We start from the raw sequence: 7,020 nt of genomic DNA, 5'->3' as shown, positions 1-7,020 counted from the left end.
GTATTTTATTTTATTTTTTTAGAGATGGGGTCTCACTCTGTCGCCCAGACTGATCTTGAACTCCTGGCCTCAAGCCATCCTCCCAAGTAGCTGGGATCATAGGCACGAACCACTGCACCTGGCTCCGAGGAGGTGGTATTTTAAACAATGATGTAGTGGTATTCCTTGAACATATATTTTTGACCACTCAGTGAATAGACCTATAGGTTAAGTTTCTCTTGTGTGTAATTGTTGGATTCAAGGGAATGCACATTTTAAATTTCATTGCCAAATCACCCTCCAAAAAGACCATCTCACTTTATATTTTATATATCTACCAAGGAAATGGTAGAGTACGTGCCTTTTCCCTCACATCCTTGCCATCTGTGGATATTGTTCATCTTTTTTTTTTTTTTGAGACAGAGTCTCACTCTTTTGCCCGGGCTGGAGTGAGTGCCGTGGCGTCAGCCTAGCTCACAGCAACTTCAAACTCCTGGGCTCAAGCGAGCCTCCTGACTCAGCCTCCCGAGTAGCTGGGACTACAGGCATACGCCACCATGCCTGGCTAATTTTTTCTATATATTTTTAGTTGTCCAATTAATTTCTTTCTATTTTTAGTAGAGACGGGGTCTCGCTCTTGCTCAGGCTGGTTTCAAACTCCTGAGCTTATTGTTCATCTTTTAAATTTATTTTAACATTGGAAACAAGATCCGCCCCCCCTTGACATTTAAATCATTTTGTTTTTAATGTGGCCGTTTATACAACTTCTGTACCATCAGCCCCGCGCACACCTGCCCGCCGGCTAGCTCGCCCCTGGCCCCCGCTCCTCCTCCTCTTCCCGCGCCATTGCTGCAGCCCAACGCGCACCATGGCTTTTGCGGGGAGACACCCTGGCAGGCTGTGGCAGGAGGGCAGCGGCAGCTGTAATCAGGGAAGGAGACGCCCACAAGATAGTTGAAGTATTGATAACACCAAGGAAATCTGTCACAGTTTGAAAAGATAAACAAAGTTTGATTTCCAGACACTACAGAAAAAGAAGTAAAAATGCATCTGATGCCAATTTTTGTGAATGATGATCGGCACGTGATGGCAAAGCATTCTTCCGTTTATCCGATGCAAGAGGAACTGGAGGCAGTCCAGAACATGGTGTCGCACACTGAGCGGGTGCTCAAAGCCGTGTCCAACTGCACAGATGAGCAGGAAAAAGGCAGTGGCGAGCACGCCAAGTCCGACAGCATGGACGTGCCCCCGGAGGATGAGAGCAAAGAAGGGGCTAGGGAACAGAAGACGGAGCACATGACCAGAACCCTGCGGGGCATGATGTGGATGGGCCTCGTGGCAAAGGGTCTTCTGCTCAAGGGGGACTTGGATCTGGAGCTGGTACTGCTCTGTGAGGAGAAGCCCAGGACTGCCCTCTTGGATAAGGTGGTTGACAACCTTGCCATCCAGCTCACTGCTGTAACAGAAGACAAGTACGAAATACTGCGGTCTGTCGATGATGCTGCAATTGTGATAAAAAACACAGAAGAGCCTCTGTTATCTCTGACCATCCACCTGACATCGCCTCTTGTCAGAGAAGAAATGGAAAAAGTATTAGCTGGAGAAACGCTGTCAGTCAACGATCCCTGTACTTTCTGGACAGGCAGAAATGCCTTGCTGCCTTGGCATCCCTTTGACACGCCAAGTGGTTCCAGGCCAGAGCCAACAGGCTGAAGTCTTGTGTCATTGTCATCTGGATCCTGAGGGACCTGTGCATCCGTGTGTCCACCTGGGGTCCCCTCTGAGCCTGGCCTCTCGAGCTCCTGTGTGAGAAATCCATCGGCACAGCCAACAGACCCATGGGGGCTGGTGAGGCCCTGTGGGGAGTGCTGGAGTTCCTGGCATTGGGCATCGTGATGCCAGATGGTTCTGGCATTTATGACCCTGTGAAAAAGAAGCCACTAATGCTATTGGGCATCTAGACAGCAACGGGAAGATATCACACAGAGTGCGCAGCACACGCTGCGACTCACTGCATTTGGGCAGCTCTACAAAGTCCTGGGTATGGAACCCCTCTGCCTTCCAAGAAGCCCAAGAAACCAAAGAACGAAAACCCAGTGGACTATACTGTTCAAATCACCCCCAGCACCACCTTCGCCATCACGCCCATGAAACACCCGATGAAGGGGAATGGGGAGGAGAAGTCTCCCAGCAAGAAGAAGAAGAAGATTAAAAAGAAAGAGGAGAAGGCAGAGCCTCCCCAAGCTATGAATGCCCTGATTGAACCAGCCGAAGCTGTGCCTGCAGTACAAACCGGTCTCAAACCAGGCCCCCATCTTCACCATGTCAGTGGAGGTCGACGGCAATTCATTCGAGGCCTCGGGGCCCTCCAAAAAGACCGCCAAGTTGCACGTGGCCGTTAAGGTGTTACAGGACATGGGCTTGCCGATGGGTGCAGAGGGCAGAGACTTAAGCAAGGGGGGGAAGCCTGCCATGGTGGCCCCTACCCCTGTGGTGGAAGCTGTCTCAACCCCCCAGTGCTGCCTTTCCCTCAGATGCCACTGCTGAGCAGGGGCTGATCCTGACAAAGCATGGCAAGAACCCGGTCATGGAGCTGAAGGAGAAGCGGTGATCCCTCAAGTACGAGCTCATCTCTGAGACCGGGGGCAGCCACGATCCCTCAAGTACGAGCTCATCTCTGAGACCGGGGGCAGCCACGATCCCTCAAGTACGAGCTCATCTCTGAGACCGGGGGCAGCCACGACAAGCACTTTGTCGTGGAGGTGGATGGACAGAAGGTGGTGGTTCCAACAAAAAGGTGGCAAAGGCATACGCTGCCCTCGCGGCACTAGAAAAGGTTTTCCCTGACACCCCTCTCACCCTTGATGCTAACAAAAAGAAGAGAGCCCCCATACCTGTCAGAGGTGGACCGAAATTTGCTGCTAAGCCACATAACCCCGGCTTTGGCATGGGCAGCCCCATGCACAATGAAGTGCCCCCACCCCCCCCAACCTTTGAGGGCGAGGATTTGGTGGCGCCAACCATGGAGGCTACATGAATGCTGGCGCTGGGTATGGAAGCTATGTGTACGGAGGCAACTCGGCGACAGCAGGCTACAGTGACTTTTTCAGACTGCTACGTTTATCATGATTTTGGGTCTTCCTAGAGCGTCTAAAAGTATTGCACACAAAATCAACTTTTTACTCCAATTTCCTCCAACTCCAAAACCCAAAGTGTCTGTGCTGTGTCCCTGTGTGTGCTTCACTGGGTTTCTCAACCATGGCTTTTCACCGCAGCTTGTCTGAAACTCTTAACCTACAGAATTTAAGACAGTGGCAGTTTTTATCATGATTTGCCTTTGAACTTGGTCATGTTGAAGTTCGCGATAAGTGGAAAACAATTTTTTTCAGAGAATATATTTTTGTGCACAATTGCACAGAATTCTAGAGCCAGCGTTGTTCAGCATCAAGGCAAAAGCCCACTTTTGCTTTTTATGGGAAGCATTACTTTAAATAAAGAGACAGACAGTGATGCATTTTAATCTACCTTTGTCTTAATTTATAGTAGGTTTTGTATGAATTTTTAACCTTTTAACAAATTCCCAAATCTGGTTGATGCCTTTGACAGTAATGAAAACGGTTTCATCACATCTGAATCCAGAGCAACTGGCTTTTTTTTTTTTCTTCTCAGTATGTAAATCATAGGGATTATGGGGAATTGTGTATTGGCTGAGTTAACTTCTGCCTGCCTTCTGTAAATGCTCAGGTGGGTTCTTGTTTGGGGATGAGATATTTTGTGGCTGGTTTAGCTAGAGAGTGAACTCTCAAAGGTATCAAAACTGTGCTTCCATAATAAATGCAAGAAACAGACAGGCTTAAAGGGGTAGGTAACGTGAAATTTTGCAAGTCCTAATTACAACTGCAAATGTGTGGGATTCTGGATTTTTTTTTTTTTTTTAAATGGGCTTTAAAAATAAGGAGAGAGCCACACATGTCCCTGCTTCTGCAGCCAGCTTTTGCAGGGCCTGTGCCACTGAGTGTACAGCTGCCACAGACTCCAGAGGCCTAGAGGCTTCTGCCTGTGTGCAAAGGTACACAGGGTCACCCCAGCGCTTTACTGAGGCCCCTGTTTTCTGGCGGGAGCCCTCCTTGGAAACTGTGGTTTTGGCTCTGTTCTACAGTTCTTTTTGCAGCAAAGCCAGCCTGCCTCTGTGTCGACTTGGAAGATTTGGCGTTACTCAGGCAAAACCCGGTCAAAATTGTTACTACATGTTTTGTTTCCAGAGGTTTGAAACAGTTAGTGAAACTTTTTAAAACTTTGATTGCATGATGTATTTTTTTTTTTTAGAAAGCTATTGTTTGAGAATAATGTCTTTTTATACCAGGAAACAGTTCTCTTGAATGAGATTGAAAACTTCCCCTGCCCTTTATTTTTTTTAATCAACACATGTTAAAGTAAAAAAAAAAAGACTTCTATACCATCATGATGATATGTCTACAGAATTGCATACTTTTGTTTGGATAACTAAAAGAACTTTTTTTTGAGTAGCTTCATTTTTTTTTCGGTCTTGACCAGATGCTATATATTAATAGTTAACAGAAATGTTGTAGCAGTGCAGCTGTTTGAAAATGGGGAACTGAAAAGTACTCAAGTATTCATTCCTGGCTTGTCTGTGCTTCGTTTCTGTTGGTCCTTTGTCCAGCTGAGTCCAGAGTGCTATGCCTCAGGCTGACGGGCTTGTGCAAGGGATCTCCCTTTTCTTGCTGAGCCTCCTCTCAGTGTCAGGGCTTCTTTCCTCCCAACTTGCTTTTCTGTCATGTGGAGGAAATTATTAAAGCTGATGTATAAATGAGGTGGAAATTTAATCTCAAAATTTAGTTGTCTGTTTTGGCAGGGAGAGTTCTCGATGACAGGCACATTCCTTATAACTTAGCAGATTAAGCTTTTAATTATGTTGTCTTAAGGGTGGTGTTAGATATCACTTGAAATTGGCAGTTAATTGTTTCTGCACTACTAGGAATTATGCCATGCATACAAGATAAGTTAGGAGACTAGGTTAGAAGCTAAATCCAGTGCCTGTTGTAAAGTTTATACACTTTGTGGGGCCTTAAGGCTACCTTTTTCCAAAATACACACACACATAATTTCTGGGATTATAGGCATTCCCTGTATTTTTTTGAAATAGGTATATGCTTTTTGCTTTGATGACTTAAAAGCCAGAGGAGAATGCAATTTCAGTTGTTCTACTTGGGCAGGCATTCATTTATGCTATAAAACGGAAGTTACAGTCATGCCCTTAGAGAACTCACATTATTTTCTAAATCTGGGCCCAGACTATTTGGCCATTCACAGATAACTAGGGCTATTTGCAAATGGGCTGCTGTCCATTCATTCATTTTAGCCTACAAATACTTAGCGAGTGCCAGGCCCCATTCTAAGCTGCTTCATTTGTGAATATTCTGCAGGAAACACAGAATAAACAAGAGAGAAGACTGAATAGAAGTACAAGCTCATTCAGCTAATCTTCTTTTTACTAAGTATCTGGTAGAAGTGGGACACTTTGCCACATGGTCTAGATCAGTGATTCTAATCCGTGATGTCTTGATGTCTTTGTTGTCAGTTAGAAAATCAATAAGAAGGCTGGGCATGGTGACCCAGCATACATAAGCATGTAATCCCAGCACTTTGGGAGGCCGATGCAAGAGGATTGCTTGAGGCCAGGAGTTCGAGATCAGCCCGAGCAACATAGTGAGACCCCATTTATAAAAAAAAGAAAAATAAGCCAGGTATAGTAGCTTGAGCCTGTAGCCCGAGCTACTTAGGAGGCTGAGGCAGGAGAATTGCTTTAGCCCAGGAATCAGAGGTTGCGGTGAGCTATGATCATGCCACTGCACTCTAGCCTGGGTGACAGAGTGAGACCCTGATCTCAAAAAATAAGTAAATAAAATGAATAGGGAGTTGTTACTGAAGTATTAATAATTAACAAATGATATACTTTAACCAGCTTAGTTTCGGGGTAATGCCTGTAATAGTTTTTGCAAATGATATACCTTTAAATTAACCAGTTAAGATTTAGCACAATGACTATAATGGTTTAGCTTTCATGAACTTGTGTTCTTTATGGTTTCTTGAGTAGGAGAGTTACACAGTTGCAGCCAAGTCATGGAGTTGCAGCCGTTTTCGTTTGGGAAGTTGCGAGTGTTTATGGTCTATCTTTTCACCAAGCATGTATTGTAGTGGAAAACTGAGAATTCATTGTTCTAAGGATTAGAGAGATTACTGGGACATCTGGTCCATGCCCTTGCAGGTCTTTCTGTCCAGGGGAACAGATAAGACTTCAATTACTTGTATTATAAGAGAGAAAGTAAAGTGATGTCATGAGAAACATTTAGAATAAAACTATGGAAGTAGAAGAATGATAGTGATAATGTGTGCCTGCTACATAGTACTTCAATTCAGGAATCATTGAGCCTTTACTATATGCCTAGGAGTTTTGCTAACTGTTGAGTATGCAAAGATGAATGGGCATTCTTGGTCTTAGTGTTCATTAACTGCTATTTGGATTTGCCATTAGGAGAGAGGTGTGATATTTAGGTAGGTGATTTGGGGACAGGGTTGGAAGAAGGTGGTACTTGCACATGGCCTTGAAGGATGGGTAGCAGTTAAGCATTTGGAGATGGAGGCAAAGCAGTATGTATAGCATGACTACAGGGTCTTTTCTGAGACTGTCAGGTGTGCTTCCAGAAGTGGGTTAAGGGTGAACAGGTAAGTTGCTACAAAACTGAAGTCAGTCACTTTGAGGAGTTTATGGAGCTACTGTAAAATGCTTCATTCTCAGGATAGGGTGATAGCCCTGCATCATTCACTTGGACCTGTGCATTAGTACCTTTAGCTATTTTGTGGCCTGAAAGTAATTTTCCTGCATATAGTTTTAAGACGTTTTTATTCTGAAAAAATTTGAGTTATAAAAAAAGTTGCAAAAAATGGTACAAAGAATATATACCTTTAACCAAATTTCCTGTTGTTAGCAATTTGTCATATTTGTTTTTTTTTTTTTTTTTT

General features: G+C 44.6%; 1 protein-coding gene and 1 pseudogene across 1 annotated transcript in view; both read left to right on the top strand.

The window, feature by feature from the left end:
• The window catches only part of PHF20 (PHD finger protein 20), a 129,963-nt gene that overhangs the window by 79,330 nt on the left and 43,613 nt on the right, over window positions 1-7,020 (top strand). The gene's annotated exons all lie outside the window — the stretch shown is intronic.
• Window positions 1,000-3,124, top strand: LOC105804926 (annotated as a pseudogene).

This window comes from Propithecus coquereli, unplaced genomic scaffold (assembly GCF_000956105.1).
Source record: "Propithecus coquereli isolate 6110/MARCELLA unplaced genomic scaffold, Pcoq_1.0 Scaffold122, whole genome shotgun sequence".
In the NCBI taxonomy this organism is placed as follows: Eukaryota; Metazoa; Chordata; class Mammalia; order Primates; family Indriidae; genus Propithecus; species Propithecus coquereli.
This window is presented reverse-complemented; position numbering and strand designations above follow the sequence as displayed.